This window comes from Mesocricetus auratus, unplaced genomic scaffold (assembly GCF_017639785.1).
Source record: "Mesocricetus auratus isolate SY011 unplaced genomic scaffold, BCM_Maur_2.0 Super-Scaffold_2245, whole genome shotgun sequence".
In the NCBI taxonomy this organism is placed as follows: domain Eukaryota; kingdom Metazoa; phylum Chordata; class Mammalia; order Rodentia; family Cricetidae; genus Mesocricetus; species Mesocricetus auratus.
The window spans coordinates 12,408,648-12,434,456 of NW_024429180.1; the positions used below are offsets into that span (position 1 = coordinate 12,408,648).

At 36.9% G+C, this 25,809-nt stretch overlaps 1 pseudogene; it reads right to left on the reverse strand.

The window, feature by feature from the left end:
* Positions 1-556: 556 nt before the first annotated feature.
* On the reverse strand, positions 557-1,943 carry LOC101836350 (annotated as a pseudogene).
* Positions 1,944-25,809: the final 23,866 nt, after the last annotated feature.

Below are 25,809 nucleotides of genomic sequence, written 5' to 3' on the forward strand. Positions count from 1 at the left end.
GTTCTATGTGGATGGATTTATATTGAGGTCCTTGATTCATTTGAACTTAAGTATTGTACATGGCAACAGATGTGGATCTATGTGAATTTTTCTACATGTTGAGAGCAAGTTATAACAGCATGATTTCCTGGATAGGTTTTCTTCTTTCCATGTTATAGATTTAGCTCCTTTGTCAATAGTGAAGTGTTCATGGGTGTGTGAATTCATATTGGGGCTTTCGATTAGATTCTATTGGTCCATCTATCTGATTTTTTTTGAAATATAGAATTGTCTTTTTCACTTCATAAACCCCAACCTCTCACACATGAAATAAATCTTTTATAAATAAACATGAAATACATAATTATCTTTTTTACTACATAAACCCTTGTTCTCAAAGCCCCACCATTTTCCATGTCAATCTGAGTCCTTGGGGGTCTGTCCCTACTTACTGCATACCATTTTGTTTTCCAAACAATGATCAGTGAGTATGTGGCCATAAGCTCTGTGTCCCCTTAATGGAATAAATGCCTACAGCTAGGCTTTCATTTCTCAGTATTGAGCAACTCTCCCCCACTTACTGCTGACAATGACAAAGCCTGGTCTCTAGGTCATAGACACAGCACTGCCAATATTCATGGCAGACAGAGGAAGCAAAGGAGACTCCCTTGGGCTGCCTTACAGTAATGAGTGTGTCCATGAGTTCAGGACAAAGTTGGTTAAATTTTCCCAAGTGGACATCACTCCTGTCATCATAGCATCCCGAAGGGGTGGGATATAGCTCCTGGGTTAACGATCTTAGTTTGGCTGTATGATACAGAAGGTCCATCAAGACAGCCATGGAGATGTCATTGTCATAGAAACTGAGCCTGGTGAGTTGAGAGCATGGGCTCAGGGTATGCAGGAGTGTAATGAGCTGGAAGTCCACCATACCACAGCCCTCCAACTCTAGGGTCTGCAGAGTGCCTGCTACACTCTTTAGGAGATTGTGAAAAGGCACGAGATACAAATAATTTAATTTCACAAGTCACAGATTCAGGTGTTTGAGCTGATGGAGACTCTTACTCTCAGACAAGGAATTCAAGTCTAACTGTGAAATATTGAACATAGTGATGGACAGGGTCTCCAAAGGAGTCTTCAGGTACCTAAACTACTGTTTTACATGCTCACTAGAAAAGCAGGCGCCATTCATTGAGAGACGCTGGAGATAGTTGAGTTTGGAGAGCTGAGAAACGAACTTGGTGATACACCTCTCTATGTCTGAGGGAGTATTTAGAACCTTGATGGTGTTCCTGTGACTCTGTGTTAAGGGGGGCTTTTGAAGGTTTCTCATCTGGTCCAGGTAAGATATAAAATGCACCAGAGTGGAGAGACTCCAGCCTGTATTCAGCTCCAGCTCCTGGATGCTGTCAGGCTGGAAAACCATCATGAATTTCCTGACCATGTACATGGGCATTGCCCAAATCTGCATCTTCACACAGTACAGCCTGACGAACTTTCTCCTCTGCTGGGCCCACTACAGCAAGTATGTTTGGTGTTCATTCAGATGGAACCTGAGACAAAGGTTTGGCAAACACATTCAAGCCCCGCCTCAGCGCATATCTAGGACAGCGCTTTTCCATTTGCTTTTTTTTCACACACAGCCTCTTCTGAGCAGTCTCTATCCTCCTCCGTTCCAATCCAAACATCGCAGAAATCGTGGTGCACATTCCTCAATCCAGCACAGCCTTCAAGGTCTCCAGGTTGGGAGTCTTCATCAGGGTCCCCAAAGGGAGGCAGGGTAAGGGCTATACTGCTATCATAGCCCTCAGGATGTTAGTTTGTCCCTGGTTGAAGGCCTCCTTGAAGAGTGGGGGGAACAGCACCCTGGGCAGCTGCTTCAGAGCAGAGACGGCCAGGGCCTCGTTCCTCAGCAGGCGCTGCACTGCTGGCTTCACAAATGTGGGTGGGTCCTGATAATTCATCCTTCAGGTCTTTAGTCTGAAGGAAATAGAAACAGGCACTAATTAAAGAACTGAGGAACCCAGAAGATCGAGGCAGTCACTCAAGTCTCAGGCTCCAAGGCTTTCCCATCTGTCTGTTTTTCTGCCAATACCAAGCTCTATAGAACAGCTTGAAGTCAGTGATGGTGATTCCCCCATTTGATCCTTGTTTGGAGTTTCTAGCAGGGGAGTGCAGCTACTTGTATACCCTTTAACCAAAGTCATTGCTCCTCTATGCTGGAAAGGTCTTCCTCATTGGTGCAGATTGCAGCTTCAGGGGGAACACATGTAGAGTAGTGTGGGGGTAAGGGAACACCTAGCCAGTCAGATCAGCAGAATCAACTATGGCGATCAATGGGGTGACATATGTCATGCCCAGATCGCCTTCAGATCCATGATCCTGTATTGTGCAGGGTTATTTTGAATATCCTAGTGATTTTGTATTCCATATGAAATTTAATATTGTTTTTTCAAGGTCAGTGAAGAATTATGCTTGGATTTTTATGGGTATTTCATTGAAACTTTAGGTTAATTTTGGTAGGGTTACCATTTTTTACTGTGTTGATCCTACCTATCCAAGATCATGGGAGATATTTCTATTTTCTGGGATTTTCTTTAATTTCTTTCTTTAAGGAATTGAAGTTCTTGTCATACAGGTCTGTCTCTTGCCTTGTTAGAACTACCCCTAAGATATTTAACATTGTTTGTGGCTATTGTAAGGGAGATGTTCTTTTGATTTCCTTCTTAGCCTGTTTGTTATCTGTATACAGGAGGACTACTCTTTTTTTTTTAGATAATCCTATTTCTTGTTACAATACTGAAGGTGTTTATCAGATGTAGGAGTGTCTCTGGAAGACAATATGATATAAACTATCATATTGTCAACAAAGCAGGAGTTTGACTTTTTCTTTTCCAATTTGTATCCCTTTGATCTCCTTTTCTTGTGTCATTGCTATAACTAGAAGCTTGACTACTATGTTGAATAGGGAAGTAGAGAGTTGACAGCCTTGTCTTTTTCCTGATTTTCTGTGAGATTGCTTTGACTTTCTCTCCATTTAGTTTGATGTTGACTGTTGAGTTACTGTATATTGTTTTTATTGTGTTTAAGTATGGTCCTTGTAGCCCTCTTCTCTCCAAGACCTTTATCACTAAGGGGTGTTAAATTTTGTCAAAGGCTTTTTCAGAATCTAGTGAGATGATCATTTGTCTTTTTTTTTTTCCTTCAGTTTGTTTATATGGTGGATTACATTGATGGATTTTTAGTATGTTGAGCAATCCCTGCTTTTCTGGGAAGAATCCTGTTTGAACATGGTGAATGATTTTTCTGATGTGTTCTTGCATTCGATTTACCTGTATTCTACTGAGTATTTTTGCATCAATGTACATGAGTGATATTGATCTGTAGTTCCCTTTCTTAGTTGTGCCTTGTAAGGCTTGGGTACCAAGGTAATTATAGCCTTGAAATAAGAGTTTGGCAATGTAGCTTCTGATTGTATTGTGTGGAACACTTCGAGGAATACTGGTATTATATTTTCTTTTTAATTTCTGGTAAAATTCTGCATTGAAGCCATCTGGGCCTGGGGTTTTTTTTGGTTGGGAGTCCTTTGATGACTGCTTCTATTTCATTAGTGGTTATAGGTCTATTTAAATTGCATGCTGTTCTTGATTTAATTTTGGCAAGTAATATCTACCCAGAAAACTGTCCATTTCCTTTAAATTTTCAAATTTTGTGGAGTACAGGTTTTCAAAGTATGACCCGATGATTCTCTGGATTTCCTCAATGTCCATTTTTATGTCCCCCTTTTCATTCCGATTTTGTTAATTTGCATGTTTTCTCTCTGCCTTTTTGGTAGTTTGAATAAAGGTTTGTTTATCTTGTAGATTTTATGGAAGAACCAACTGTTTGTTAAATTGTTTATTTGTATTGTTTCTTTGTTTCCATTGACCTGCCTGCAGTCCCCAAGCCATGAGATCCCAGAGTGGGCTAGCTGAAGTGGGGCCCCAGTTGAAGGCTGGAGCTCTCCTCTGCTTTGAGTGGGGGCAGGAGTGGCCCAGCAATCTCAGCAGGCTCACAGTTTCTTGGACTGCTAGTAGAGAGTGGACCTGCCTGCAGTCTCCAGGTCAGGAGATCCCAGAGTGCTTGATGTAAGATTTAAAAATATTTATTTTATAAATGCAGGATCCCTTATGCTTGGGGCACAGATGTAAAGCATTGAGATTTCCTCCTGATAGATTATTCTTGTGATGAATATGAATTTCCTTCTGTATCTTTTTTGATTGATTAATTTTGAAGTCTATTTTTGTTATATATTAGGATATCTACAACATCTTTTTTCTTAGGTCCATTCGATTGGAAAAAAAATTCCCAACCCTTTACTTTGATATAATGTCTGTCTGTGAGGTTGAAGCAAAAGGTTGAATTCTGTTTTCATATTCAATCTGTTAGCCTGTGTCTTTTTACAGGTGAATTGAGACCATTTATATAAATGGATATTCATAACCAGTGATTGCTAGTTCCTGTTATTTTTGTTTTTGTAGTTATTGACGGCAATGTGTGTTCAATTCCCATCTTTGGGATTTGCCACTGTTAGTTCATCTGTTTCCTGTGTTCTTGAGAACATAAGTACTTTCCTTGGGTTAGCATTTTTCTTCTAGTACTTTCTGTAGGGATGGATTTAGGTATTGTTTAAATTTGTTTTTTTTTTATCATGGAACATCTTTTTTCTCCATCAAAGTTTATTGACTACTTTGCTGGGTAAAGTAGTCTGGGCTGGCATCCATGTTCTCTCAGTGTCAGCATAACATCTGACCAGGATCTTCTGGCTTTCATTGCTTCTGTCAGGAAGTCAAGTGTAATTCTTATAGGTTTGTCTTTATGTATTACCTGGCCTTTCTCTTTTGTAGCTCTTAATATTCTTTCTTTATTGTGTATGTCTATTATTTTGATAATTATGTGGCAATGGGACATTGACATGCGCTTGAATCCTGAAGTTGCTTACTTCATCTGTGTCTCCTGATTACATTTAATTTATTGTGATTATGTAATTGGAGGGAATAGATTGGCCATATCCCTCCATATCTCTCCTTCTTTCTCCAAATTGACAAGTGAGCAGTCTCTTCTATGAGGTCTGTCACCATAACATGTGTCCTTACTTCAGGTACCCAATATCTCTGAAGTCAAGGTTCAGCCAAATTAGACATCATAGCCATGGAGATTATCCTCTGATCCCTATACCTTCACTGTGCATGCATGTATAGAAAATAGTAAATAAGTAAAAACATAGGTAAGTAGGTAGATATCTCATAGTAAGATATATTAATGTGCAGTATTTCTTTCATTTTAAACAACTGAGACTTTACACTATTAATGTAATTTATCCATCCATTTTCTCCTTTAAATCACTCCTATGCACATATATCACTTGCCATCTTTTAAGGCTTCTTTTTCTTTAATTGTGATGTGGGTGTTCATGTGTGTGTGTGTGTGTGTGTGTGTGTGTGTGTGTGTGTATGTGCATGTGTATGTGTGTGTGTGTGTGTTCCAAAATACAAGAATGCAACAGTCTTGGTTTGTATAATTTTACTTATTTATATGTGTATATTTTCAGGGCTGACCATTTGGAAATCTAGAAGCAATTGGTACTCTTTGTGGTCCGCCTACCCTGAAGGTAACTAATAATTTCTAATTAGAATTGAGACTTTATCAACACAATTAAATCATGCTTTTTTCTTGGAATTTTAACCATCTACCCATTTTAGTGAAATCATGGATTTGGCAGAGAATCTACAAAATTCATTTATAAAAAAAGATGATTTCTCATTCCATTGAAAACAACATCTGTTTGTAAAAAGATGGAACTGCCTTCTAAGAAGTTGTGGTAACTTAAAACCATGTAGCAGGTAAATATGATGACTAATATGCGGTAGTAAAAATAAGTATCTTCATCATACAGGTCAAGGATGAAATGTAGATCAAAAACTTGTATATCCTTAGAACTTATGTTTTCCCAGGGTTCTACATAGAAACTTATTCTGTATGATTTATTGCTTTGCTTTGGCCCTGTGAAACCTGAATAGAGGAAATACTGATGGCCATCTGGAGTACTGGATTATGAAATGTGACAAAAATAGATGGGCATTGTTTTACTATGTATATAGTATAATATGTTCCACAGAATCTGGAAAATTATAAGTGGTATGTGACCTTCTGTACTAAACTCTGAACTTTATGGTGAAATGTCAGTTCATACTGATTTATATTTGTACTAAATGAATGTATTTCTTATAAATGTCAATATATGTAGTTTCTTGGGGTTCTTTTTGCTTTTTAATATTTATTTGCAATAAGAAGCAATTGCCAAATTTAGTGAAGAGAAAATTTATATGAGCTAGTGGCTTAACTACTCCATAATCTCTTCTCAGCCACAGTTGATGTCTGAGATACTGGTCTCTGATAACCACAAAGAAGACATTTTTTCTAACCTCCACACCAAGTATACAATGATACTTTACTATGCCAATAATATTTATCCTTTCAAACTATTAACATTTATCATCATTTTTGTGTGCCTAGTTTTCATGTTAGTGTAGATATCACATCAAAGGTTTTTTTTCTGGGAACTACTCTTTTTTTATTTTTAAATTTAAATTTAAATTAGAAACAAGGTTGCTTCACATGTCAATTCCAGGTCCCTCTCCGTTTCCCTTCCCTGTTCTCGTGCCCTCCCACAAACCCCTCAATATCCCCTCATTTCCCCAGGGAGAGTGAGGCCCTCCATGGGGGTAACCATAGTCTGTCACATCAAAGGTTTTTTTTAAAAAACTGAAAAAAACCTTTAGGTTGTTTCCATTATCTAATGAAATTTACGTTTTGGTTTAATTTGATTACTCAAGCAAACATTTTTGTATAGTATGTGTTCCAAAAATCTGCCCAATGAACACAATGATGACAGGAATAGCACTGGACAAAGAAATTGGGTAAAGCCTGATTCAGTTACAAAGCCTGTCCTAGTACCAAAAGTTCTGAATGGTGAGAAGGAGTTCAGAGTCAAACATGAAGAAAAGAGTAGATGAAACTTTGGTGGACTGTTTTGTGTGAGTTAAATCTGAAATGTTTATATGAGTTCCACTCACCCTACCTGAATAAAAACAAATGAGAGTGAGGTTTTTTTATTCTTCCTTTTTTTATTTAAGTTAGAAACAAGCTTGCTTCACATGTCAATCCCAGCTCCTTCTCCATAACCTCCTACCCCACCCCTTGACACCAGGCCCAATAGTCTCCGACCCAATCTCTACTCTGATCCCCAGGGAGGGTGAGGACCTCCTTGGAGGATCTTCTGAGTCTGTCATTTCATCCATGGCAGGGCCTAGGCCTTCTGCCAAGAGTCCAAACTGAGAGGGCATCCTTCATTGTGGGACAGGCAGCTACAGTCCATTTGCATGCAGGAAAATATATTACCCAAGGACCCGTATTTTACCTAATTGTCCTCACTGACACCCAAATTCAGGGGGTCTGGGTCAGTCCCATGCTTTCCACACAGCCAGCAATCTGGAGTCCAAGAGCTCCCCCTTGTTCAGATCAGCTTTTTGTGTGGGCGAAACCAGCCCTGTCTTAACCACTCATCAGTTCTCTCTTTCTGTCACTGGATTCCTGGAGTTCAGTTCAGTGTTTATCTGTAGGTATTTGCCTCTGCTTTCATCAGTCGCTAGTTGAAGGTTCTGTTTCCCAGACCCCCTGGCAGTGGGATTGTATGCTAGCATTCCCCTGATTCATATCTAAAATCTATATATGAGTGAGTACATACCATGTTTCTCTTTTTGTGACTGGGTTACCTCACTCAGGATGGTTTCTTCTTGTGCCTTCTAATTGCCTGCAAATTTCAAGATTCCATTGTTTTTTCCACAAATAGTACTCCATTGTAAAAATGTTCCATATTTTCTCTATCTACTTTACATTTGAGGGGTATCTAGGTTCTGGCTAGTTAGTTTTAAGGCATTAATTTTCTATACATCTTCATATTATAATATTCTTCTTGAGAAATAAAATTGTAGAGTCTAAAGTAATATCCATTATTGAATTTAATGTGGGTATAGCAACATTTGTTGTAAAAGTTGAAAATATGACATATCATTTTAGTATAAGACAAAAATTCTCTCAAAAATTAACTAGTCATTAATTACTGGGATGAGGACCTATTTTTAGTGTAAAAATACAATGTACTGTACAACATTTAAAAATATCTTCACATTCCCTCTAGTGATCCTACGTAGTAATCAGGGCTGAACAACATAACATAAAATTGCTTCCCTTTTCCATATTAGAATAATTTTCCATTAGGATAATTATACATAGTGTTTGGTATGGTTAATGCAACTCCTAATCTCAGAGAATATTTACCAACTGTTGTCAGATAGCGAAATCTTTGAAAATGAGAAGAAGACCTCAGTTATAACTCTTTCTAACTGTGCTATAAAATAGTCGTCTGAGAGATGCTTTGACTTGACTATAGGTGAAAACAACATGGTACACAGAAAATGAGTAAAAGTAAATCATACATGGTGGAAATAGGCTTTCTAATTGTTGAAAGAATTTCTATGAATATTCATCCCAAGATGTTTAACATGGGATTCAACATAGTGGCCATCTTGATACAGATTATCAAATAATCAACTTGGTATCTGATCAATATAATTAATACAATAAGTATATGTTGGTTTTTAATTATTTTTACTGTGGAGACAAACAAAACAGTAAATTTACTACAATGAGTATGAAATAATGTTTCCAAAGTGGATATTGTTGAAAGGTTTTGCTTCAATAGTTTGAACCATTGTTAATTATTTGAAAATATTTTTTTATTTTAAATAGCTTGTTTTACATGTCAATCCCAGTTCCCTCTCCCTCTCCTCCTCCCACACTCCACTCCCCCCAACCCTCCCACCCTATTGCCAAATCCTTCCACATAGGGGATATCAGAGTCTGACATTTTACTCTGGGTAGGGTCCAGGCACTCCCCTAAGAATCCAGGCTGAGATTTGTGTGCTATAGGCACATGAAGACTGTTTGTATATCAGGGATAGACACTGATCCACAGCTCAGGGCCCCATAGGTTGCCCAGGCCTTCTCGCTAACACTCACATTTGGGGGGGTCCAGATCAGTCCCATGCTGGCCTCCCCACTGTCAGTCTGGGGTCCAAGAGCTCTCCCCTGTTCAGATCACTGTCTCTGCTGGTTTTGCCAGCCCATTCTTTGCCAATTTGCTCATCACTCCTCTCTCTCTGTCACTGGGTTCCTTGGGTTCAGTTCAGTGATTAATTGTGTGTTTGCCTCTGCTTCCATCAGTCACAGGATGAAGGCTCCTGGATGGTTATAGACATCAAGTTCATTATCAGGAATGGGCATTCGAGGAGGTCTCTCCACTATTGCTTAGCTTGCCAATTGGTGTTATCCCTTTAGATCACTCGAGGTCGCTCTGGTGCCTGATCTGTATTCGATCCTATGATTCCCTCTTCCCCCTATTCTACCCCCACTCCCTCAACTTCCTTTTCCCCCATGACCAACTCTCTTCCTCTTCACCCCCTCTCTTCTTTCCAGGTCCCACTCCCCCCCACCTCTCGCTGTGTTCCCCATCCATTGAGGGGATCTTGTCTTCATCCTCTTCTCTTGGGTACTATGCATATATGCATATCTTTTAGGTTCTTTCCTGTTTCCCAGGCTCTCTATTAGTGGAAGTGCAAACTGGCACTATCCTGATCCATGTCTAAAATCCATATATGAGTGAGTACATACCATGTTTGTCTTTTTGCGACTGGGTTACCTCACTCAGGATGGTTTCTTCCAGTGCTATCCATTTACCTGCGAATTTCAAGATTCCATTGTTTTTTTCTGCTGAGTAATACTCCGTTGTGTAAATGTACCACATTTTCTCTATCCACTCTTCAGTTGAGGGGCATCTAGGTTGCTTCCAGGTTCTGGCTATTACAAATAATGCTGCTATGAACACAGTGGAGCAGATGCCCTTGTTGTATGAACTTGCCTCATTTGGATATATGCCTAAGAGTGGAATTGCTGGGTCTAGTGGTAGATTAATTCCCATTTTCCTGAGGAATCTCCATACTGATTTCCAAAGAGGCTGTATGAGTCTGCACTCCCACCAGCAGTGGAGGAGTGTTCCCCTCTCTCCACATCCTCTCCAGCATAAATTGTCTTCCGTGTTTTTGATTTTAGACATTCTGACAGGAGTAAGATGGTATCTCAGAGTTGTTTTGATTTGCATTTCCCTGATGGCTAAGGATGTTGAGCACTTTCTTAAGTGTCTCTTGGCCATTTTAGCCTCTCCTACTGAGAATTCTCTATTTAGTCTGTACCCCACCTTTTAATTGGATCCTTTGGTGTTTTGGAGACTTGTTTCTTGGGTTCTTTGTAAATTTTGGAGATTAGCCCTCTGTCAGATGTATGGTTAGTGAATATCTTTTCCCATTCTGTGACCTCCCTTTTTGTCTTTTTGACTGTGTCCTTTGCCTTACAGAAGCTTTTTAGTTTCAGAAGGCCCCGTTTGTTAATTGTCGATCTCAGTGCCTGTGCCACTGGTGTTATGTTTAGGAAGTGGTCTCCTGTACCAACTCGTTGAAGAGTATCTCCCAATTTCTCTTCTAAAAGTTTCAGTGTGGCTGGATTTATGTTGAGATCTTTGATTCATTTGGACTTAAGTTTTGTACAAGGTGATAAACATCGACCTATCTGCAGAAATATTAAATGCAGCAAATAGTGACAGCATTTTGTTTGCTTTAAAATGTGAAATATAATACATACACAAAAACCTGTAAGAAAATACAGAGAAGAAAATATAAGTAAATTAAAATGTAAATAAAAATTTTAAATAAGGTATAATTTTTAAAAAGAGCCTTGGAAGGACATTAAGAAATAAGGAACCTCCAAAAATGACTCTGAGTTCTTTTCCTGTGGGCCATCTATTGGCAGGCTGGTGCCACACACTTAAGAGTTGGTTGTTTCCCCACTGAGACTTCCTAGGACTACAGTAAAATTTAATTTGTAAGTGGTTATCAATTGGGGGTTGCTTCTGAATATCAGGAAGGGAGCATGTATACGCTGCTTTCAGTTCTAGGACCCAACAGAAGTATAGGCATGTATTCTTGATTTGTGTTTCTTACATTCTGCCTTCACTTCTGCACGGTCACTGAGGGGAGGGATTTGATGGAGACAACCCATATATGTCTGAGTATTCCAAGGTCTCTCATACTCTGTTTGATTCCTGGCTGTCAGTGTCTATATTTGTTCTTATCTTCTCCAGAAGGAAGGCTCTTAGATCATGGCTGAACAAGGCGCTGATCTATCAGTATAGCAGAATAACACTAGAAGTAATTTTTTGTTGTTTTTTGAGACAGGGTTTCCCTGCATAGCTTTGGAGCCTGTACTGGAACGAGCTGGTGTATAACAGGCTGGTCTCAAACTCACAGAAATCTGTCTGCCTCTGACTCCCAAGTGCTAGTATTAAAGGCATTTGCCTCTATTCCTCTGCCAATAGAAGTCATTTTAAGGTTAAATATTTTTAACAGTAGTATTTGTTTTAAACACAGGTCAATGTGCTATCTAGTCTCAGGTTCTAATATTGATAAACGAAAAAAGATGTGCATAAGGATTCCACCTTATGCAGTGAATGTTGAGTGAAATCAAATATCAAATGATTGCCCCCACAAGGTTTGTGACACAACTGCACTATTGTAATTGGCAGGCAGAAAACGATTGTAGATCCAAAGCTCTATGTCCAGGTTAATGTTCACATTTATATTTACAATGTGCAGGCAACTATCCTGGAACAAAGACCTTAGAACATAAGGAGGAAGTGTCTGTGTAGGGACCAGATCAACCTTTTCATATTCAGTGAGTTATGTAGGTCTTGTCTGCAGCAGTGGAGCCTTGTCATCAGAATTTGGAGAAAAATAAATGTCTTGACAACAACCTGGGTTGTTAGGGAAAATGTAGGCGACCCCTTTGACCATTGATTCAAGTAAATGTAACCCACTTTTCTCCAAAGTTGTCCAAGTGTGCACTCTCACCAGCAATGGATGATTCTGCCCCTTATTACATAATATCAACAGAATTAGTTGTCACTGTTTTATTTATCTAAGCCATTATGAAAGGTTTAAGAGAAATCTCAAAGTAGTACTTTTAAGTTACATGTCTCTGATGGATAAGGATGTGGAACTATACGGCTGATGAAAACACACACACACACACACAGATACCCACATATATATACATATATATTTTTTCTTCTAAGAATTCTGTTTAGATCTGTAATAATTGATAATTGGTTTATTTTCTGGATATCCAGTATTATGTTCTTCATATATTTTGGATATTATATGTCAATTGTCAATCAAATAAGTAATTGATAAAAAAAAACTCTTCCTCATTCTGTAGGCAGAAGCCTTGATGAAGATCTTTTATCTGCAGAAGGTTCTCAGTGTTATGAGGTCCCACTTGTTAATTATTGATCTTAGCACCTGTGCTAATGTAATGCTGTTTAGAAAGTCATTTCCTGTGCCAATGCATTGAAAGATATTCCATACTTTATCTAACTGAGTTTGGTGTATCTGAGTTACCCCTAGATATTTTATATTATTTGATTATACTATGAAAGGAACTGTCTCCATAATTTCTTTCCCTGAAACTATGATCTCCACAATAAATTTCAAGGTAAATTGATTATATGCAGCATTTTAAAAGCATCAAATCAAAATCTGAAATAGTATTTTATATGGTTCTGCTTCTCTGAGGTAATAAATTATTAAATGCCATTTACACCTAATATAAGCATATGGTAGTCATATATAACTTCACACCTATTCTGTTTTAAAGTGAACAAATGTAAAAGGTTTGTATATTAAGTAAGTAGTCTTATGCTTACAAAATATATTTCAACATAAAAGCTGTCAAACCTACTTGATTTGTAGCTTTAACTGACATCACTACAAAGTCCGTATATTCCTCTGTCCAGTTACTTGCAGTAAATGATTCAATATGTAATATAGCTTGATTTAAAACATCTTTGTCAAACATTTAAAATTGAACAAAAAACAAAGGCTTTTATTCTACTCAGTAAATGATAATAATTTACGTAAACTTACATCGTAGTTCTAGAGACAGAAACTTAGAATATTTTGCATTACCAGAAATTTTATATTAGTGTATTTTCCTAACAAATTAACATTTCTTAAATTTCTGAGAATAATGAAAATAAAAACAACGAACAAATTTTACTTCAAATGTATCCTATGAGGAATCAAATAATTGACCTACCACTACAACTCTCATTGCCCACATGAACTCAGTTTTCAGTTTCAATTAATTAGCCATTAAAGTCTTTTCCTAAAAAGTTACAATTACACACACACACACACACACACACACACACACGTATAAAATGTTTTAACTCATTTCTTTAGGTTAATCTCAAAATATGAGTAGGATATTGAGACACACACCACTATTTAATCTCAACTTTCTGATTATTACATGTTAATGTTACAATGCTGAAATTCAAATCAAGATAAATTATAGCAATAGGATCAGTATTAGGTAACATTCACCAAATAACTTCATCATCACCAAATCTGATAATGCATTAGTAGCACGAGAGTATTCATTTTAGGTTAATAGAGGTGAATCACATGAGTCATCCCAGGTAATATATTAATGGTATGGCTTCTCTGATGAATTGTTCTTTTCCCATGTCAATTTTCTTTGATTAATTTTGAAAATCTACTTTAAAGGGTTTATGACATATAACTGCCCAACCTTGTATACTTAGAATTTTACTTATGAATGTCCTTTTCCAGGATACCAAGATTTGAATCATACTTAAATAATGACATGCAAAGCTTATTTATTTTAGTACTATTTTGTCTTCAACTATAAATTTTTAGTATGCATACAGAAGCTGTAACTATAAATATTCAGAAATTTGCAGCTTTTATCATTTTCTACTTTGAAATGGCAGATTTTGAGGAAAAAAGAGCTATTATTATTACTCCATATGAAATTGTTTCAAATTGAGGTATTAGGGTTTCCTCACACAATATTAGGCATGTTTTTTCTCCATTGTTAGTAGGATTATGGTGGTGGGAGATGTCCTTTTTTATATATGTTTCTCTTGCTGGTTGATGAATAATACATTGATTGGCCAGTAGCCAGGCAAGAAGTATACCAGATGAGGATAATTCTGTGGAAAGGATGCAGAAAGAGGCTACCAGAGAGACACCATGGAACTTATGAGTGAGTAACAGGTTGGGACATTCTCCAGTAAGATAACACTATCTGAAAATTCTTATATTAATAGAAATGGGCAAATTATTGAAAGAGAGCTATCCAGTAAGAAGCCTGAGTAATCAGACAAAGAGTTTATACTTATTATAAGTCTCTGTGTGTTTATTTGGGGCTAAATGGCTATGTGACCTGGCAGGAAAGAACTCCATCTACACTATGGGACTCACTGGTTTGCTCTAAGTGAAATTCGGAATGCAAGATACTAAGCTTTATTTGCACAATGAAATCCTTTATCAGTTTTCAACAGTCTACTTTTCATTCCATATTAACTTAATGAACTTGTGTAATTCATTTTCTTCAGCCTCTGCATTAATGTGCGGACTCCTCATTGTGTAGGATAACATTCCTTATAACTTATGTTAATGTATATTAAGGGTACTATTAAAATTCCCTAGTTTGCACAGTATAAAATGTTTAATTATATACCGTGTCATATTTTTATCTGATAGTTCATCTCTTTTTCTTTCAGTGAGCTCATGCCACACATAAAGACAGAAATATGTAATAGTTCATTAAATAGAACAAAAGTAGTAAGTGGGAAAAGAAAAATAAATTGCACCCATAATAGTGAAGTAGATTTCAAGGTATTTGCCACAACATAAAACCAGATTTTAAAATGAACAATAACAAAAGCAAATTCTATTTCACAGATTCAGCTTAACAGAGTTGCTGTATCTTGAAATGTATGACTAGTAAATTTGGTTCTATGATATTCCTAAATAAGTAATATTAAAAATAAAGAATGTACTGCCAGATTATTGCCTAGTGATGGTGGATCTCTTGGTTAATATATTGTAGTCTTTTACTTGTGTCCTAAAAATTTGGAAACACTGGAAAAATCTCTTTGTAATCCCATTTACAAAGATCACATTTCCGGGTCTATATCTTCATGACTTAATCATTCTCCATAAGAATTTCCTCTAAGTACTACTACCATGGGTTCCCCATATTAATTTGGGAGCTGATATAAGTAATCACCCTGTTTTCCCTCTGCTTCTTTATTTTCATTTGAATTATCTTCTCCCCAAAATAAATAATTATTTCACTGAAACAGGCATATATTTCCTTGAAAAAATAAATGCAAAGTTGAAGTTATAATTCCAAATTGCAATTAAAATAACTTGTAGCATTTTCTGATGAAACTGTGGTATAGGGAAATTGTGATAGCTGAATGGGACCACTATATCAAAGGCCCTTCAAAGCTTAGGAATATTTAGGAAAGAATGGATGGGAAGTTTTCCAAAGTCAGAGGCATGAATAACTACAAAAATTGTTTTATGCAGATGTAACTGTGAAATTGCATATATGAAGTCAAATAAGTTGTCATGGAATGCACAAGATATGTATAATCTCGATCCAGAAAAACAAAACAAAACAAAAAAAAACAAGAAACTCCCAGACTGGAGGGGAGAGGAGAAAATGAATTCAAACCCTAGCTGAGATGCCAATGGCAATGAAGAGCTGCTGGAACCAGGTGGTGGTGGTGCACTCCTTTCTAGGAAAGCAGAGGCAGGTGGATGTCTCTGAGTTCCAGGTCAGCCTGGTCTGCAGAGCCAAAGCTATACAGAGAAACCCTATCTCGGAAAACAAAAACATTCCCAGAAAAGCTAATGGGATGAAAGAATCAGCTTACTTCAAGGTTATACAAATTGAAAATTGAGCAGTCCAGAGATGCCTTGCACACAAGACCATGTGAACAACACGTTAAGGCTTACATTTATTTCCTTTGTTGCCTTGTTCCCTTTTTGGATTATGATTATGTTAATTCAACTATCCATTTTCTCTTTCAAAAATCTCTAACTTACCATCCAATTCTTTACTGCTTTTTCAAATTCATAGGTTTTTTTATCTTTTTAAAGTTGACATATATCCTAAATACATAAAAGTCCTGCACAGCGTGTACAATTTAATGATATGTTTTCAGAGTTGACTCTTTTGTATCAATTAACATTATTAGTATTTTCTGCCTGATCAGGATGGTTTGTCTGGCTGGTAGCATTCATTAATCATTGCAGTTCTTTGTCTGCTGCTGGTGCCAAAGCTTTGTGACTGTCCCCACCATCCATGTGGCGTGTTTATTAGTATTATTTACATCATGCTTAGTTCAGTCATGTTTAGGCAGTCGTGTTGGTGAGACTCTATTTGTATATCCATCGAGTTTTTCAGAGACACAATTTCAATGCAAACTCCATATTCCTTTGGCTTTTAGTAGGCTTTAAAAAACAAAAACAAAATAAAAAAGAATTGTATTCTATTTCCCCCTCTCAGGGAGATGTCTTCATCTCCTCCATGTTATTTAGCCTTTCTGGGACTTGATTGCACTTTGGTTATCATTTATATAAGAGCTGATATTAATTATAAGTGAGTACATACCTTGTTTTTCTTTCTATTTCTGGTTTGCCTCACTCAGGATATATTTCTATTTCCTTGCATTTGCCTACAGATTTCATTATGTCATTTCTTTTTCACAGCTAAAATGCTATTGTGTAAATGTAGCAGTTTCTTTTATTCCTTGGTTCAGATACATCTGTGTTGTTTCCAGTTTCTGGATCTTATGAATCAAGTTGCTGTGAGCAGGAACTGGAGACGACATAGCCCCAGAGCTAGGGTAGAACCAACCAGGACTGAACAAATGATGCATTTATAACAATGAAATGATTTCTATTGATTGTCTGCTATACTCACAGATGGGTACATAGCACATTTAATATCAGAGAAGCTTCCTTTAGCTTGTGACAAGAGCACATGCAGAGATACACATCCCAACATTAGACAGCCAGAGAGCCCAGGTTGAAAGTCTCTGTAAGTTTTTTCCCCCTAGAGCATAGAGGAACTCCATGGAAGAGGAGGAGAAGAAAGTGTGAGAACCAGTAGACTTCAGGACACCAGGAAATTACCACCCACCAGATCAAGTGAGCAGGCTCCTGAGGACTCATAGAGAATGAAGCAGCAATCTTGGAGCCTGCAAGGGTCTGTGCTAGGCCCTTTGAATATACTTACTGATTTTGTTTTTTTTTGTTTGTTTTGTTTTTATTAATAACTTTTGTTTTACATACCAACCACAGTTTCTCCTCCCTCCTCTCCTCTCATTCCCTCTCCCACCTTCTTTCTACACCAGGCCTTTTATGGGGAATGGTGTTTTTGTGGGACTCCTGACAGTGGGAATGGGAATGGCTCTGACTCCTTTGTCTTCTCTTGGGAACCCTGTATTCTTACTGGGTTCTCTTGTCAAACCTCAGTGTGAGGGTTTGTGCCTGGTCTTGTTACTTGAACCAAGTTTTGTTGATGTGTGAGGCAGGCCTAATGTTTTTTGACATGGAGACAGAGGGAGAAGTAGATCTAGGTGAGTCATAGGAAGGGGAAAATGGGATGAGTAGGTAGAGGGCATACTCTTGTCAGGATGTATTAAAAGAGAGCAGAGTAAATGAAGACAAAAAAACTGATTATGTAGGGGGATCTGAGAGAAGTTCAATGAGGAATGTGACCAGCTGGAAAATAGATATTTTTCTAAAGATAACTGTATTCATGTGAATAAAATTCGCTGAGGTAGACTGCAGTCACAACAAACAAAATGTAGATGCTTAGTTACAACATACACTGTAGAGTTCCATCTTTGCATTACATGTAATGAGCCTAATATATCTTGAAAATAATTTTGCATTCATATAGTTGCAAACTTAAAGGTGACAAATGGTATTTGAGGAGGCAAATATTTTGCATTCTTCCATTCAACAAAAATATGTACCACTTAAATGAATACACAAACATAGTTATTCCTCCACTTATTAAGTGTACTTTATCGTTAAGTATTATCTAACAATCTCATATGCAGATTTATCAAAGAATTTTACAAGAAGTTACAGACTTTCTCTGTTGAACATAGCAAGCAGAGTCAAAAAAGACTACAACTTTGGTAAAAAACAGGACACAAACATAGCATCTCACCTATTAATATTCATTTTTTGGAGGGCATGGAGGCTCTCTAAACACTTGCTGTTCAAGAGGGTGTTACAAGACCCACTGAAGAATATCAATTCCCTAAACATTTATGAGATTGCTAGGATACCATTCCCTGCTTGGAAGTAATTTCAGAGTATATCACAGTCTTTCTACGAAAATAGACTAATATTTGTGTGTTCAGGTCCTTGATTCCAATGCGCCCAGAAATGCATATGGCATTTAAGGATACTTTTCCTAATATTATTTTAATATCTAGTTTCTCAATGGTAATAACCATTTCTCCATATTTCAGGTAAATTATAATGAACACATTAAGATAGCAATCATTATGTTAAACATGGTACCTGTTCTTGTAGGATGAATGTACTTGAATAAATTATATAGTCTCTCAATAACAATGCAAGACTGGTTTTTCAGTGTTTTAAGTATAGTCTGCATGAGGGTTTATGCCCCAAAATAAATTTCAAGGGAACAAATACACTATTATTATTAGAAGAATCACTATGTAGACTTGAGGTAATGATTCATTCTTATGTTGCTGTTTATTTGCAATTTTAGATGTTTAGACATCATGTAAATTTCATCTTGATATACTTGGCAAGTCTTGCAGGTAAGCGCAGAACTATCTGCAAGTTTCATAGAACAAAAGGTGGAGTAGAAGTAGCTATAGTTCATCTAACCATTCAATTGTACAGTCTTCCTTGAGTTCATATTGTTGCTGTTAAATCTTCTTGATAGTTTAGAGTCAACAATATCCTCCTAAAATGCACAACACAAATTAAGGCACATGCAAACAAATTACATCTCATTTAGAGATAGAGGCCTCAAATGCAAATAAGGTAATAATTTTTAGATGGAATTAAATGTTTGTGATCATCTCATCTATTTTTTTTTACTAGAGTCCTTGTAACAGGCAGTAGAGTTAGAGTGAGAACATACATTTCTGAGAATGGAAATAGGGATCAAACAAAGAGACCAGATACTGTATCAGTTGTAAATATAAGTGAGCAATAAATTTGCTAGCATAGGTTAATAAGCACCAGCTGGTAAGTGAGAAAGTTAAATGACCAGATTCTTGTACTGTTTCCAGGAAGACTTGGAAGTGCGCTGAAAGGTGTCCAGAGTAACAGAGTATAATGTAGATCAAACTTTCAGCTGTGTAGAATCGTAAGATAATGTGTTGTTTTAACATACTATATTGTGGTTCATCAACACACACAACAAAATCATCTACTACAAATTTAAATATAATTACTGAACTGGAAAAGATAACCATTAACATTCAAATCTTCTATTTTATAACACTTTTGCATTTTGAACTACATGCTTTTTTCTTAATTAATTAATTTATTAAATGTTAAAGATGAAGCACAGCATTCTATATATGCACTAATACAATATTACTATTGAATTCTTTTCACAGTCCCTTATTTGAAGATTTTTTAAAAGGATGTTCTAGTTTTCTGTTTTTCTTACATTGACACAACTTCAAATATTTTCTGCTTATAGGTGTGACAGGTACTTTTAGTAGCCATATTAAATATACCTGATCATAAACCAAGTTCAGCCACAGCTGATTATATAAACATTCATTTTGCATTACCATTATTTGCTCCTATGGAGAGTCTTTTAACACATTTTGTTATTGCTCTTTCTTTTCTGAAGAATGTACACTGCATGCTCAAAGAATACTAATCTTTGTCTTCCCAAAGAAGATGCCAATACTAGTTGGAATTTTCAGTAGACCTTGAGGATCAAGTAAATATAGAGCACAGCCAGAGATCTTTTAGCAATGTTCCTCTGGACTGAATCTCCAATTATTGCAGTTCCAAGAAAATTCACACACCTACATCAAACTTCACAGGACAGGCTTGCTGTGACTTTCAGTCATGTCCCTTTTTCTTCTTCACACACGCATACTTCTGTTCTTGGCATCATTTCAAAGTAACTACACCCACCATGTCTCAATCCCTGGCTTTGTTTCAGAGTAGTGAATGAGGATGATATTAACAGTTTTGAACACAGCAGTTAGTCAAATGTTGTTTAGAAGATTTACATCTGAAAAACAAGTGATTAATGAGGAAGATTTAAAATTCACTGAAAGAATGGTCTTGATTTTGTTTAGTACTTTTAATTATCCTGCATGATCGTGATTATTTCCTTCTGCATTTGTATGTATTTAAAGTTAACTGAAAGTACCACTAGCACGCAGTTAAATTTTCTGGAATCTTCAAGCAATAGAAGATATTGGAGAAACTTGTTGATGAGTCAACCACTCAGACTTAAGAGATAATTTTCTGCACTATCATGACAATAAATTTTTCATGTGGTTTACAAAATAGAAACAGGTTTCACTGAAGCATGGTTTTGCTTGAAATGCAGCTTGGGTTAAATACCATTTGACCTAGAGTAAAAGTAAATCACAAACATTGTCAGGTCAGCTGTTTCTGGGGATGAAACCAGCCCAGTCTTAATCCTTTTGGTCATCAGTCTTCCCTCTCTGTCACTGGATTTCTTGTGTTCAACTTAGTGCTTAGTTGTGGGAGACTGCCTCTGCATCCGTCAGCCACTGAAAGTTTCCAAGACTCTCTGGCCATCGGACTGCAGGCTGGCACTCCCCAGATCTATGTCCAAATCCATATATGAGAGAGTAAATGCCATGTTTCTCTTTTTGTGACTGGTTTACCTCGCTCATGATGGTTTCTTCTAGTGACATCCATTTGCCTGCAAATTTCAGGAATCCATTATTTTTTTCTGCTGAATAGTATTCCATTGTGTAAATGTACCACATTTTCTCTATCCAGTCTTCAATTGAGGGGCATCTACGTTGCTTCCAAGTCCTGGCTATTACAAATAATGTTGCTATGAACATAGTGGAACAGACATCATTGTTGTAGGAATGCGAACCTTTGGACATATGCCTAAGAGTGGAGTTGCTCTGTCTTGTGGTAGGTTTATTTCCATTTTTCTGAGGAATCTCCATACAGATTTCCAAAATAGCTGAACAAGTTGGCACTCCCACCCGCAATGGACGACTGTTCCCCTTTCACCACATACTATCCAGCATAAATTGTCCTTGGTGTTTTTTATTTTAGCCATTCTGACAGGAGTGAGATGGTATCTCAAAGTTGTTTTGATTTGCATTTCCCGGATGGATAAGGATGTTGAGAACTTTCTCAAGTGCATTTCAGCCACTTTAGACTCCTCTATTGAACATTCTCTATTTAGTTCTAAAGCCCATTTTTAATTGAATCCTTTGGTGTTTTGGAGACTTGCTTCTTGAGTTCTTTGTAAATTTTGGAGATCAGCCCTCTGGGAGATGTGGGGTTAGTCATTATTTTTTCCCATTCTGTGGGCTGCCTTTTTGTCTTGCTGACTGTGTCCTTTGCCTTACAGTAGCTTCTCAGTTTCAGGAGGCCCCATTTATTAATGGTTGATCTCACTGTCTGTGCTAGTGGTGTTATGTTCAGGAAGCTCTCTCCTGTACCACTTCGTTCAAGGGTACCACCCACTTTCTCTACTAAGAGGTTCAGTATGGCTGGATATATGTTGGGGTCTTTGATCCATTTGGACTTAAGTTTTGTGCATGGTGATAGACATGGATCTATCCTCATTCTTCTACATGCCAGCATCCAGTTATGCCAGCACCATTTGTTGAAGATGCTTTCTTTTTTCCATTGTATGTTTTTAGCTTCTTTGTCAAAAATCAGATGTTCATACATGTGTGGGTTAATATCAGGATTTTCAATTCGATTCTATTGGTCTACCTGACCATTTTTGTGCCAATACCAATGTGTTTTCAGGACTATAGCTCTATAATAGATCTTGAAGTCAGGGATGGTGATGCCTACAGATATTGCCTCGTTAAACTGGGTTGTTTTGGCTATTCTGGGTCTTCTGTTTTTCCATACAAAGTTGATTATTGTTCTTTCAAGGTCTGTAGAGAATTGTGCTGGGATTTTAATGGGGATTGCATTGAATCTGTAGATGGCGTTTGGCAGGATTTCCATTTTTACTACATTGATCCTACCTATCCAAGAGTATGGGAGATCTTTTCATTTTCTGGGGGGTTCTTTAATTTCTTTCTTTAAAGATTCAAAGTTCTTGTGATACAGGTGTTTCACTTGTTTGGTTAGCATTACACCAAGGAATTTAATGTAGTTTGTGGCAATAGAGAAGTGTGATATTTCTCTGATTTCTTTTTCAGCCCTTTTATCAACTGTAGATAGTAGGGCTACTGATTTTCTTGAGTTGATCTTGTAGCTAGCCACTTGCTGAAGGTGTTAATCAAATTTAAGAAGTCCCTGATAGATTTCTTTGGGTCATTTATGTAAACTATCATATCATCTGCAAATAGTGAAAGTTTGACCTCTTCCTTTCCAATTTGTATCCCCTTGATCTCCATTTGTTGTCACATGTCTCTGGCTAGAATTTCAAGTACAATATTGAAAAGGTAATGAAAAAGTGGACAGCCTTGTCTTGTTCCAGATTTTAGGGGAATTGTGTTGAGTTTCTGTCCATTTACTTTGATGTTGGCTGTTGGTTTGCTGTATATAGCTTTTATTATCTTTATGTATGTTCCTGTTATCCCACATCTCTTCAAGACCTTTCTCATAAAGGGGTGTTGGGTTTTTTCAAAGGCTTTTTCAGCATCTAGTGAGATGATCATGGAATTTTTGTTTTTCAGCTTGTTTATATGGTGGAATACATTGATGGATTTTCATATGTTGATATCCCTGCATCCCTGGGATGAAACCTACTTGATTGTGGTGAATGATTGTTTTGATGTGTCTTTGACAACATTTTATTGAGTATTTTTGCATCAGTGTTCATGAAGGACATTGGTCTGAAGTTCTCTTTCTTAGCTGTGTCTTTGTGTGGCTTGGGGATCAATGTTATTGAAGCCTCACAGAAAGATTTTGGCAAAGACCCCTTTGCTTCTATTGCATAGAATAATTTGAGAAGAAATGGTATAAGGTGTTATTTGAATTTCTGGTAGAACTCTGCACTTAGGCCATCTAGGCATGGGATTTTTTTTGGTTGGGAGAATATCTATGACTGCTTCTATTTCCATAGGGGTAATAGGTTTATTTAAATTGCTTATCTGATCTTGATTTAATCTTGCAAGTGATAGCTATCCAGGAAGTTGTCCATTTCCTTTAAATTTTCAAATTTTGTGGAGTACAGGTTTTCAAAGTATGACCTGGTGATTCTCTGAATTTCCTCAGAGTCCATTGCTAAGTCCCCCTTTTCATTTCTGATTTTGTTAATTTGCAAGTTCACACTGTGCTGTTTGCTAAGTTTGGACAAACGTTTGTCTATCTTGTTGATTTTCTCAAAGAACCAACTGTTGGTTGCATTGATTCTTCGTATTGTTTTACTAGTTTCTACTTTATTGATTTCAGCCCTGGCATCTACTCCTTCTGGTGGAGTTTGCTTCTTTGTGTTATAGAGCTTTCAGCTTTAGTGTTAATTCTCTAGTATAACTATTCTCAAGTTTCTTCATGTGGGCACTTAGTGCAATGAACTTCCCCCCATAGCACTGCTTTCAAAGTGTCCCATATGTTTGGGTATATTGTTTCTTCATTCTCATTGAATTCTAGGAAGTCTTTCATTTCTTTTTGTACTTTTTCTTTGACCCAGTAATGGTGAAGTTGTGCATTATTCAATTTCCATGAGTTTGTAGGGTTTCTGCATTTTGTGTTGTTGTTGAATTCTAATTTTATCTCATGATGGTCTGATAAGATGCATGGAGTTATTCCAATTTTTTGTAGCTGCTGAGGTTTGATATGTTGCCAAGTATGTGGTCGATTTTTGAGAAGGTACCATGTGGTGGTGAGATGAAGGTATATTCTTTTTGTGTGGAAGAAACATTCTATAGATGTCTGTTAATTCCAGTTGTATCATTACTTCTATTAAACCCTTTGCTTCTTTGTTGAGTTTTTGTCTGGTATTCTTGTCTGGTGGTGAGAGTGGGGTGTTGAAATCTCCCACTATGATTGTGTGTTTCTTTTACGAATGTGGATGCCTTTGTAATAGGGACATATATGTTCAGGATAGACACTTCATCTTGGTGGATTTTGCCTGTGATGAGTATATAATGAGCTCCATCTCTTTTGATTGATTTTATTTTAAAGTCTAATTTGTTAGATATTAGGATTGCTACCCCTGCTTGTTTCCTGGGTTCATTTGATTGTAAAATCTTTTCCCAACCTTTAAATCTGCTAGCCTGTGTCTTTTTATGGGTGAGTTAAGGCCATTTATGTTGAGGGATATTAATAACCATTGATTGCTCATTCTTTGATTTGGAATGGTTGTTGTTGTTAGAATTATGTGTGGAATTCCACCCTTTTGTTTTTGGCCGTTGGTAGAGTGGGATTCTATAATGACTATGCGTTTCTGATTGTAGTTAACTTCCTTGGGTTTGGAGTTTTCCTTCCAAAATTTTCTGTAGGGCTGGGTTAGTGGATACGTATTGCTTGAATCTAGTTTTGTCATGGAATATCTTGTTTTATCCATCTATAGTGATTGAGAGCTTTGCTGGGTATAGTAGTCTGGGCTAGCATCCATTTTCTCTTAGTGTTGGTAGAATATCTATCCAGGACCTTCTGGCTTTCAGAGTTTCCATGGAGAAGTCAGATATAATTTCTGATAGGTTTGCCTTTATATGTGTCTTGGCATTTTCCTTAGCTGATCTTAATATTCTTTCTTTACTCTTTATATTTGGGGTCTTGATTATTATGTGGTGAGGGGACTTTTTTTTGTGTTCGGTAAGCTTCTTGTATCCTCATTTGCATGTCTTTGTAAGGTTGGGAAAGTTTTCTTCTTTGATTTTTTGAATATGTTTTCTGTCCATTTGAGGTTGTTTTCTTTCCCTTCTTCTATAGCTATTATTCTTAGGTTTGGTCTTTTAATGGTGTCCCATATATCCTGTATGTTTTGTGTTAAGGATTTGTTGGACATAAGATTTTCTTTGGTTTATGAATTCATTTCTGCTAGTGTATCTTCAACACCTCAGATTCTGTCTTCCATCTCTTGTATTCTTTTGGTAATGCTTTTTTGGTAGTAACTGACCATTTGCCCAGCTTTCCTATTTCCAGCCTTTCTTCAGATTTTTTTTATTGTCTCTATTTCAGTTTTCAACCCTTGCACTGTTTGCATTGTTTCTTGCAATTTTCAGGTTTATCTTTTCATCCATTTGTTGCATTTTATGAATTTTGTGGTTTGTTCTTTCTTCTATTTCTTGCATTATTTTTGGTTTGCTTTATCTTCCATTTCTTGCTTTTTTTGGTTTGCTTTTTCTTCCATTTCTTGCATTTTTGGTTTGTATTTTTGTACATTTCTTTGAGGGATTTTCCTATATCCTCTTTTAGGCCTCTATCATTTCATGAAGGTGTTTTTAAGGTCTTTCTATTCTGCTTCATTTGCATTGGAATGTTGGAGTCTTGCTGGTGTGGAGTCTCTAGAATCTGGTAGTGTCATATTTGTTTTTTTGTTGCTGAGGGGGTTTTTGTATTTTCTCTTTCTCATGTCTTCTTC